We start from the raw sequence: 12,320 nt of genomic DNA on the forward strand, positions 1-12,320 counted from the left end.
GTTACCAAATATTCTCTCAGTTATCTTAAGATACTTGAAGAACAACATGAGATGAAAAATTGTCAGGAGATGTTTTATTTTCTCCAGTCACAGATAGCATTCTCCACTGAACTACACATTCAGTATGAATCTCATAATTAGTGTAGACATGTCCAGGTTTGGGGATTTTACTGTAAACACTATAATATAACTTGGCTTTACCTCAAGTTCCTTTTCTTTTCCTCTCAGCAGAATTCAAGAATAGTTTTGGAGGTTGATCCTTTTTTTTGGGAAATGATCAAGTTTTTTGAATAATAAAATCTGATAATAATTAGAAAATAGTTTGAGTGGGTTAATGAACTATGATCCATTGAGTCATGCATTTCAGACAGGTGTCTGACTGCAAGCCAAGTGCGAGGTTTGTTTCTACTAGTCATGTGTCAAAGTTGCATCGTCTGGATCTCTTGGAAGCAGACAGTATTTTTTTTTAATGTAGCTTTCTTCTTTGCTGCTTCAGTCCAAGATATGTATTCTCAAATTGTTTGCTTTTCCCTAAACCCACGAAATCATATTGTATAGGATATCCCGTTGGTCATTCCAGGTCTGATGTTCCAGCTGCGTCCCCTCCAAACTTCTGGTGCACCTCAGCCTACTCACTGGCAGGGCAGCATGAGAAACAGAAAAGACCTTGACACTATGCAAGCACTACTCAGCAATAACTAAAACATCCTGGTTTGTTTGTTCACAAATCCAAATCATGGGACCACAGGAGCTGCTATGAAAACTAACTCTATCCCAGCCCAAACCAATGCACTAGTAACGCATCTTCAGATGATGCATTCAGGCCTTCCACAGTGTCTTGTGCCCCATTCGGAGTATGAAAGTCACCCAGAGCTGAAATTTGATTTGATAAGGACTTTTGAGTAATGCCCCGAGGTGCTGCTCCATCCACTGCTGTAAAAGTTAGTACTTACACCTGAGAGATGCTGCAACTCATATTAGAACAACTTATATACCTCATTATACACTGCTCTGCTCTGCAGCAACTCAGTATATCCTCCTTATACATTGTAAGGATATCGCTTCAGTTAAAGTCTGAGTTTTGTATAATTATATTCTGAAAGGGAAATATTGCTAACACCCAAGGTTTCATCTGATTTCGTATCCAAACCAGACTAAATGATAAACTGCGTCTGATTTCTGCAGAGAAACATGAAATTTTTCTCTCTAGGAAGGCATGAAACCAGGCATGATTCACATGGCTTATTCTTTTGTTTTGAACTTTTGCAGAACTCTGCTCTGTATCTCATTACCAGTCCCTAAGAGACACCCTGTCTCTAGCCGTTAAGTAGGGATTTTGTCAGGAAGTGTCTCATGTACCAAAAGGAAGGTTTAATTTTTGGCTAATCAGATATCTCAAGGAAAGTGGATAAATGGTGTCAGAGATGAGCTTTTGTAAACAATTTATGTGTGTGCATTTCTCACAGAGAAACAATGAGAAAATAATTTGAAACAACGCAACATCTCTAAACGTGTTCTGCAAGATTATAAAGATACAAGCATTAACACATGTTAGACTAGACTGCAATATTGGCCACATTTATTGCCTGGCTCGTGCCATATAACTGAGTGCTTTCTCTTTTGCTAAGCTAATCAGATGCCGTTAAGGTCTTCACCTTCTCATGACCAGGTCTCTAGGTATTTTTTTTTTTATCTTGGAAAGAGCATGCTTTACATTACACTAATACTGCTTGAAGTTGTAAAGACAAGCCTCCTGAAATCTCACTCTTGAGAAAAATCTTACTGTGCATTTTGCAATTGCAGCTGCTGAAGAAATTGTTCTGTGGAAAAGAAATATGGAAAATATAAACTCCTACTCTGTTCCAGCCTATCAGAGTTATGTCTTGTAAAGTAGAAATAAATACTGTTTTTTTAAAAAGTTCATATGTCTTGCCATCTTTAATGCTTCCAGGTCTACAGATTTAAACTGAATACTGTATTTACTCAAAAAGAGTCCACTGTTTTCCTCAGATATTTTTGTTTCCAGCACAGAGGTTCAAACAGTAGCTGAACCCATTGCAGTCACCAGTCAATTATCTATGCTGGCTAAAGTAAGGTTGTGCGAACACTCTTTAAATTCCTCTTCCAAATTGCTCCTTTTTCTTTATTTAAATTCTCTTTTCCTCATTATTTTATTATACAAAGTCAGCAGCAGCAAGATAGACTTCTGTTTGCTCTCATGCTCCAGTCTTACTGTAGTCCATGCAAAAGATCTGGATTTGTTCATGTACAACATAGTGCTCCTGGTTGAGAGAACTAAATCAGCTTCAGCACAGCATCTACAGTTCAGAGGTAGTCATTCTAAGGCAGGAGGCATAAAGAGAAAGCAAGGTGAGGAAAGGGTTATATAGATTTATTGTTAATTTAACATAAAGAAGAAAAAGGTCCAGACTTTAGGTGGTTATATGCAAATTCTATACTGGGAAGTGAAAGTGAGAACCATAGTCATTATTCCAGTGTTGTGTTTATTTAAGCAAATAGGTTAACACTTGAGCTGGGATAGACTTTTAGCATTCTAGGAATGTAATGCTGTCTAATTCACCACCATCTCTAAAGTAAACCTTCATCCTTTTCTCCCATACAGCAAATGCCTATCCAATCCAGACACAGACATGTTACATACGCCTGTCTGCCACAAAGCTTTGCAGCATGAATTTAAGCAGTGATCAAAGCTGAACATTTTGTGTCTTTCTGATGGGATTCTCTCAGATTCAATGGGAAAAGGAATTTTCAACATTTCCCATTTCTATATTTCAGGACTTCCTGTACAGAATATTTTATGGTCATGCTTTCTCTTGCTCCTTTTTCCTCAAGGAAGTTATCTTTCAATTTATTATACCATACTGTAACTCCAGCAATACTGGACCTAAGCTTATGCTGCTCCTCTTGTTTCCTCTGAGCTCTTTGAAAGCTTCATTGGCCTTCATTTTAAACACTGCTTCTTGTATCAGCAACAGTGTGTATATTCAAATGTGATGATTTCAAACATACATGACTGAACAGGTCCAAGTCGTATCTTATCCAAAATGCTTTCTGATTTATTGTTACTTTTTGAAGACTACATTTATCAGCCTGATTATGTTAGCAGAGCAGCTAATATACCAATGTGCTTACTATTTGACAGCTCAGGTAAATATGTATGGGTAAGAGCCAAGATTAAAAACCTTCCATATAGCAGAGGCTGAAACTAGTTCAAAGCAAGCATTTAGGAAAAATGAATTACAATTATGATAAGGTGCAGCAGGTAGCCTAGCAATTATTTAATAGCTTTTTCCACAGACGGTGCCCAGTAATACTGCCTGTTCTGAAGTGATTAAAAAGCCATATATCCTACATCCACCACTAAAGCATTTCCTTAAATTCAATCACTGTTTAACAGGTGAAAATAATACTTTTCATCAGGTTAGAAAAAGAAAGGAAGAAAAGAGAGGAAGAACTATATGATATCAGTTTTCAGAGACTGTTGAAAATAATAGCAACAGCTTTTAGATAAGATGCCAGTAGGATGAAGTTCAGCACTATAACGAGACTTAATTTATGCTTAAATTTTTAATATTCACAAATGGATAGTTCGGAGGTTTTAAAAGATGCCCCAAAATCTGCCTAGTACTTGAAAGTCTCTGCCTTTGTTTTAGAAACACAGATGATTTTGTAGCATGAAGTTGTACATGGAGCATATAGTTCATCTCATCTAATCTTACACAGTCCTGCATATGTACATATGAGCTAACCCCCTGTAGGCCCTCTCAGTTTCAGTGGAAAAGGGAATTTCTGGGATGTAATTGATTAGACTCGTGTCCAGCTAGACATCTACTGAGTAAGTATTCCTTATGTGCTCTTACACAAAACTGGCCAAGTCAGATTTTCTATTACGGGGTTATAAAAAATTGGATACAAGGAGAGACTTTTGATAGGCACAGTGCAAGATGATATAATTTCAAAGGTTATATACAAGGATAGGGCCTTACAGTACGCATTATATGTTAAAATGAACCATTTTTAGACAAGGTTTTGGTTTTCAGCCAATGTTTGGAATAGCTGTTGCTGAAATGCACTTTTTTCTCATGTTCTTGATTGCAAGTATTTCAAAACTCTGGGAATGACTGGATTTTTCTCTTTATTCTTTATTCCTTAGTTCTTTCACAGAATCACAGAATCACTAGGTTGGAAAAGACCCCCAGGGTCATCGAGTCCAATGATTCCTATCAGCCACTAAACTATGTCTCTCAGCACCTCATCCACCTGTCTTTTAAATACTTCCAGAGATGGTGACTCAACCGCCTCTTTATACATTACTTTCCACCTCTATACAGGACTTTCTGACTCTTTATACATTATAGTAGCTCCAAATCATGACATATTCTAAGATGTCATTATCTTTGGGAAGTCTTGGGGAACACCAAAATAACACATGTTCACAGTTGCATTAGATTCATTCTATATTTAAATACGAACAATCCCTCTGAGTCACAGGTGGACATAGGAATTCTTTCAGCTTGATGGAAACCTACTGCCTTTAATCTTCCGTATCCAGCAGGATTTCCACAGTTTAGTCAATCATGGGTGAAACATTGAAATCACTTTGAGTACACTGATCCTGCTGAGTAAAAAGGGGCTAAAAATCAAACTTCTCTCAGAAAGCAATCAAATCCTCACTTTTCACATCACTTAGTTGTCAGGCCACACTCTGACTATTTAGGGATCACAGAATCACAGAATATTTTAGCTTGGTAAAGACCTTTAAGATCCCCAAGTCCAACTGTAAACTTAATACTTCCAAGACCCACTAACTGTGTCCCTACATGTCATATCTGCACATCTTATAAATATATGTTATAAAGAGGGATGATCACTCCACCACTTCCTTGGGCAGCCTGTTCCAATTCTTGACAATCCTTTTGGTGAAGTCATTTTCTTAATATCTAGTCTAAACCTGCCCTGGTGAAACTTGAGGCCATTTCCTCCGATCCTTGCACTTGTTGCTTGGATGAAGAGACCAACGCTCACCTTGCTACAACCTCCCTTCAGGTAGTCATAAGGAGCAACAAGTCAGCCTCCTTTTCTTCAGGCTAAACAGCCCCAGTTCCTTCAGCCATTCCTCCTAAGACCTAATATTCCAGACCCTTAATTTACATAGCTTACCCAAATATACTTCATCTTTTAAATCAATTTGGAATCCATTCCTTTGAAGTAGTCATAATATTTGACAAGAAGCTTTTTCTTCTTCCCTTCAGCCCCCTTTCCAAATGAATGCAATACCATTGGAAAACGTTGGATGCTCCAGTGCAGTCTAGAGGGAGAGAGGAAGACATATATGTGTATACATAGGTACACTTACAAATTTGCATATGTTTGCATGCAGACATATTCTGAAAAGCCAGACATGCTAGACAGCCAAAGTAGTGCAGGTCTACTACTCTGCTGCTCAGCCAACAGTCCTTAGCCTTGACCTGCACAGAACACCTCTGTAGAGGTGATTTGTATCTTACTAAGGAAGCAGATGAGCTACTTTTTTAGAACTGTAAAGTTTTTGCAGCATGAAAGGGTAACTAATTTGTGAGCAGGAGAAGAGTATAACCACTTTTCTGTCAAGAGAGAGGGGCAGAAAGGAAAGAGATACTGCATATTATTAAGCTACTTGATCGCATATGTCTTTTCAAAGGAGAGAAGGAGACATTAGCAGCAAACAGAGGAACATTGTCATCTGCAAACATAAATATTTCAGATTTTAGGTACACTGGGAATGTCATTAATGCAAAAACTGACAAGAAGGGGCCCTGGAGTCAGCAATGACCGTGGGAGGCACTTCAAGAGACGGAAGAAGGGGCTCTGACAACAAGCACTGTAATAATAATAAACTCCTTTGAAAGCCACACAGGAGATAGGTAGAGAATCAGGACAAAGAAACTCTATCATCATGTTTCAGTTTAAGTTTGGAAGGGTGGAAGAAAACGGAGAAAGATCCTGGCTCCTCACAACGGTAAGTGCTCTTGCTGCAGGGGGTTAAGTAAGTTAGTGCCTGTGGCATGCCCTCCACCCTACAGCTGAGAAAAGGCGATCAATACCTTCAAACAAACCCTTGCCAACAAGCTGGCAAGATGAAGAGAAGATATTAATGGAGCAATTAGTTAGAAATAATTTAGATTTAGGGTGGAGACGAATGATACTACTTGCCAACAGAGTCAACAGACAGAGATTAAACAGGAGCTTCAGAAACATGATGTGTTATTTCCCTGTCAGCTGGAATATTGTCCTAGAAGCCTGGAGAGGCAACACAATAAAGGAGGTGAAAGGGTTAGCAATTACAGTAGAGAGGATAGGCTAATTCTTAATTGAACTAATATTTAAGTAGGATGTTCAGTGTCTTTCTTTTTGATCTCATTTCACATCTAAATCGCTCATTTTGATGAACTAAACAGACATTATATTGATTAGCAATATTACAAAAAAAATCGAAATTGAAAAACCACAACAGGTTGTGTGACAAATTTCAGTTCTTTATATGAACAAAAGCTTTTTGTATACGAACTTGGTATATGAATGTTCAGTACTAGAAGAACCTAAATGTTACTCACTATCAGGGTTAGCAAGGACTATTTATTTCATATCTATGTCATAGAATTACACAGAAGTGTCTCTGTAGTTACTAGAGGGTTTAGACCTATGATTAAAAAAATAAAATGAACATAATAAGAAATATTTTTGACAACTGTCATTTAAGCTTTCATTATTTATGATGAAATTGCATCACATACTAATAAGTATGCTTTAGTATATTTTTAATGAAATCTTAATGATTCTGAATCTCAGTATGACACCATGCTATTATATCTTTTCTGAGAAATAGGAAGAGACAAATCAAAACATTATGGATGCAAATTACCACATGGTAGGGGCTGAGGTGCTCCTGTGTTATTATTGTGACTTCTTCAAGAAATAAATTAATCCATTTCCATTGAAGGAAAAAAAATTAAGATAGCTTGTTGCTCTTTCTAATTGTTTCTGATCCAAAGCAGAAGCCCTAAAGAACTTCCCTTGTCTAAATTTCCAGACTGGAACCAATTGGTTGACCTTTGGCCTTTTATAACTGACTGCCCTAGAAGCTCTGGGTATTAAAGGAAATATATTTAAAAAGCATGTCTTCATTTGTTTTAGTGTTTTGAAATTTACCATGCTAATCAGTAGTTTAGAATAATCTTGAAATATTAACTGGCCATTTGTAATCTTTTTATCAACTACAAAGAGCACATAAATGGATCCCAGGTTTCCTCCCTGGGGGAGAGAAGGGGTTTTTCAACTGATACCTCCATGGCTGGAAAGCCTGGGATCACTCCGTAACACGTGGAGACTTTCAAACATTATTAAATTTGCTGAATGAAGAATGTTTGTCTTTATTAGTGTCCCCTCTGGACAGTAGTTACTCAAATGTAAGCAACTTTGCATCACTCAAATACTTGAAAATGATGCAAAGATACATGGCAAAAATGTGAGCCAGACTGAAAAAATATAGTGCTATATAGTTGAGTTTGATTCTTGCTAGAGTGGTTTAAACGCGTATCAGAAGGGCTGAAATAAAAACTAATGGCAATAGTTTGACTTGATGGGTATCTGGCCTATCTTTTGTCAACTGATTAATCTCAAATGTGCCTAATACAAATATAACTTTATAAGAACCCTAGAGCAAAAGAATAACAGAAGCAGCACCTTCCCTTAGTTCTCACATTTGAAACAAAATACTGCACATATCTAATATACAAAAAAATAAGCTGAGACTCAGGTAAGCCAATTTTAGTGAAGAGAACAGCTTTATTTCTCTAAATAATCCATCAAGCAGAGGGGTAAAGGCAAGAGAAAGATTTACTTCTTCAATAAGTAGTAAGAAACATGATTTCGTTCAACATTGAAGGAGATTAACACAACTCTTCTGTTCAAATATGATAAAAGCTACCAATAAAAACATGAAAAGTAAGGAGTGTATGATTTGATGCTGTTGTTGTGGCCAGAATATGTTCTGATTTGAGGTAGTTATCCATTCATGGTACTCCAACTTTGACTTGCAATCTTTGTTACTCATCATACTGGCACACAAGAACAAGATGGACCCTGCATCTGCTTCCGAAGAATGAGAAGCAAACATTATCTCATTGATATTACTAAAAGACCTAGATCTAGAAGTGGACACATATGTCTATTCATGTATCACATGCATCTTAGCTGAATGATGGTAATACACTGTTCACATCAGTCATAAACTCTAAGAAATTAAGGAAAATTTACAATATGTACACTGATGGCCTTTGAGGTGCTAACACTTACAAGGACAGATTAAAAGAACCAAACAAAGAAAAGTGTTGTGCAGCTATTATCAACAACCACAGCATCTGAAAGGTATAAATATCAAAAAAGAACAAAAAGGTTTTCCTTATAGAACTGCAAAAATGTAGGACAGCATAATAAGGAAACAGCACTCATGAGGTGAGATCGTCTCTCTACATGCATACATTGCTGCCAAAATCTGAATAGGAAAAGAAAAGGAAAGGACAGCTTAAACCATAAAACTCTTTCTGTGTCTGAATATCAATGGCATAAGAGTTATCAGGCTGCAAAAAGTGAGAATGCATTTTGCATTTTTATGTTATCACACTGTTTCTCTCTTTGCTCTTCCCACATACTCTACAGTAACTCCTAAATCTATTGTCAGTTTCAGCCCCCTTGACAGGGAGTAATATTTTTCAAGATATTATGCATTTACACACATTCTTAAAGTAAATGTTCAGGTAACAGAGATCTCTTAGCAGCACACCTGCTCTAGAAAAAGTTATAGGATGAGTCAGAATAATTAATGCACACAGAAGAAAGATAGTACAATGCTAAAACTGGGGGAGAAAAGCTTGTAATTTGATCAAGGGGCTGTACCTTACTAGATACTAGAGAACACAAACATAAGGAACTAATGCAATCCAGGGGAAAAAAAGAAACAACAACAAAACTCCAAAATGAGGAGTTCCAGAAGTTTGTGTCTAGGTATAGATATGTATATACATGGAAATTTTTTAAGCTTCTGACAGTGAAGTTAGTCAGTGAAGATCTAGCAAAACCTCTTCAGAGTCTGGAGAGCTATGCAGCTGACTTTCACTGGTATCTGCTTTAGACTGAGCTGAACACATCTTTAGACTCCTTTGGCTTTATTGACTAGATCTTCATAGGCTATAATATCAGTAATCATAGAATCATAGAAACATAGAAGGGTTTGAATTGGAAGCGACCTTAAGGATCATCCAGTTCCAACTCTCCTGCCATGGCCAGGGACACCTCCCACTAGACCAGGCTGTCCAAGGACCCATCCACCCTTGCCTTGAACATTTCCAGGGAGAGGGCAGTCACAACTTCACTGTGCAACATGTTCCAGTGCCTCACCACACTCACTGGGAATAATTTCTTCCTAACGTCTAGTCTAAATCTTCCCCCCTCCAACGTATTGCCATCCCCCCTCATCCTCTCACTAAATGCTCTTGTAAAAAGTCCCTCCGCAGCTTTCTTATATACCCTCTTCAGGTACTGTAAGGCCACTATACAATTTCTTCAGAGCCTTTTCTCCAGACTGAAGATGTTCCATGATCTTCCTGGGCACAGAGGTGAGGCTGACAGGTTGGTAGTTCCCAGGATCATCTTTTTTACCCTTTGTTAAAAAATGGGCACAATGTTGCCCTTCTTCCAACCACCAGGGACTTCTCCTGACTGCCATGACTTTTCATATATGATAGAAGTGGCTTGGCCAATATGTCAGCTAATTCCCTCAGGACTCCTGGATAATCTCATCAGGTCCCACAGACATATGTATGTTCAGGTTCCTCAGATGGTCATGAACCTGATACTCCCCTACACTGGGATGAGTTATACCCCTCTAGTCCTCTTCTTGTTGTCCATTGACCCAGGAGGGTTAAGGAGGGCAGCTGCCAGTGAAGACTGAGGTAAAAACGTTAAGTTGTTGAGTACCTCAGCCTTCTCCTAGTTTGTCGATGTAAGGCCACCATTTTCTTTCATCAGTTGGGGTACACTTTCTTTAACCTTCCTTTTGTGATTGACATACCTGTAGAAGCCCTTATCATTAGTCTTCCCTTGCCAAGCTCAGCTCCAGATGTGCCTTGGCCTTCCTGACCCCATCCCTACACAACCAAGCAGTGTCCCTATGCTCTTTCCAGGTAACCTCTCCCTTTTTACATTGCCTTCAGTGATCTTCAGTGGCATTAAACAAATGTATTTGGGAAACTGAACTGAGCCCTGAAACTTATCTTAAACTTTATTTGTTCTACTGATGGTAGAACTGCTAGCATTTCTGTGCTCACTAAACATTTTTCTTTCTGATTTTTCACTGTTGTCATTCTGCTATGATCAGATTACTGCAACTAATACATCTGTCACTGCCATCCGTGTAGGCTGCCACTTCTACAAACATTTCATATGTTTCTCTTTACCTGCCAAATTTTCTTGCATGGTCATGTGCACATAATAACCACAGGCATCCCTGAGCACACACTACAAAAGAGATCACCAGAGCTTTAGAATACATGTGAGATTACATTGAACTAGGTGCTGTTTTAACCACGGGTATTTTTAAGCAAAATATACATGTAGAACTTCATAATAATTATGAGAGCACAAAGAATATCTAATATCTGTAGGATTTTCTTGCTTATCACACACCATTCTTTTGCTGATTTTTCAGTGCCTTTAATGTAGTCATATGCATCTATTCAAATCAGTATTCTTCTAAAAATATAATTGCAGTTTTGTTCATAAGCATTTAAAGATTTTTAAAGACCAACTTTTATGACAAAAATGTAAAATTTTTTTTCAAAGATGTTTTTTTCCAATATGTTCTTATACATAGTGAGAACACAACTTGAACAGGAAACTCTGACAGATGCAAAAATTATTTGAAAGAAACCCACCTTATGACCTGTAAATATTTTAAATTCAACTTCTCTGCTTTCAGAATGAAGACTGCAGGAGCCATTAAATAACTTCCCTGTGCTTAAGTGAGAGAAGATTTGGAAGCTTGAAAGCAAGGACCAATCTAGCATGAACAAATAATATAACAAAAAAAAATTACCTTCCTTAGAGACCAAGATCAACAGGGACATTTCTGCCACGTGCCCATTTGTGATCTGATACCTTGTGGGAAGTCTCAAAGTGTGAAAATACAGAGGAGCCCTTCAGGACAGAAGTGATTTTTGCACTGCAGGTGAATAATCAACCACATTGAACAGTTCTATCCATTTGCCTAACAAAAGAGGAAGAAAAACCTAGAGTTTAGCTGCATCTTTTAAATCCCAAGGGTGATATTTGCTGGCAAATGGACATCTTTATGATTCTGCATAAAACATAAAGAAGTAGTGTCCCCAAATACCACTTTCACAGATGCAAAGCCAGAGACAAGCGGAGATGAAACATCAGAAAGATGGGGATGGCTGGATTAATCCATGCCTGTGCACATACCATGGCTTGAGCCTACTGCGGGATGGGAAAATTAAATGAGCACCAAGGTTGCCTTTGGTGGAATTATGTTGCATGCCTACTGTCTGGCAGGATTAATCTTTTTTCCCTGCCCACCCTCAACCCTCACAAAATTCACCCACCCAAATCCTGTTTTTTCAAACTTCGTGCCAAGATGAGATGGATCATTACAGATAGGGAGACCACAGGCTCCGAGTTTTTATAAACATGAGAAAGAAAAGAATCTGAAAGTTTCTCCAGACTGCTCACAGAACTATTAAATTCATGTGGAACATGGTGTCACCCCCCTGAACACACTGAGAAAAGGAAGCATTCAATGAGGAAAATTTAATAAAAACAAACATATTCTGATAGGATTACAGCATCAAAAGTGCACATGTTCCACATGTTTTTATTTCTCTTCAAAATTAGAAAAAGTATCTTTGCTTGATGTATCCTGTAGGGCACTAAGCCAGAAAACACTATTATACTATTTCTTGCTTCATAAAGAATTTCATTTAAACTATGAACCTTGTGATAGGTAATTATATGCAGGAAACAGAGAACATATGAATTTTATATTTATGGTCTATACTGAGGTCACAATTTAAATTCTAAAAACTGCCTTTAGAAATACCAGTTAGTGTGTTGTTTTTACTTTAATTGCATTTCCTCCCCTCTGGTACAACATGATCAACTGAAAATCAGAACACATGTTTTATGTAACATATTTAGAATCTAGCAATAAACTATTACCATCCATATAAACATTAAACCCATTTGGA

Source organism: Phaenicophaeus curvirostris, chromosome 1 (assembly GCF_032191515.1).
Source record: "Phaenicophaeus curvirostris isolate KB17595 chromosome 1, BPBGC_Pcur_1.0, whole genome shotgun sequence".
In the NCBI taxonomy this organism is placed as follows: domain Eukaryota; kingdom Metazoa; phylum Chordata; class Aves; order Cuculiformes; family Cuculidae; genus Phaenicophaeus; species Phaenicophaeus curvirostris.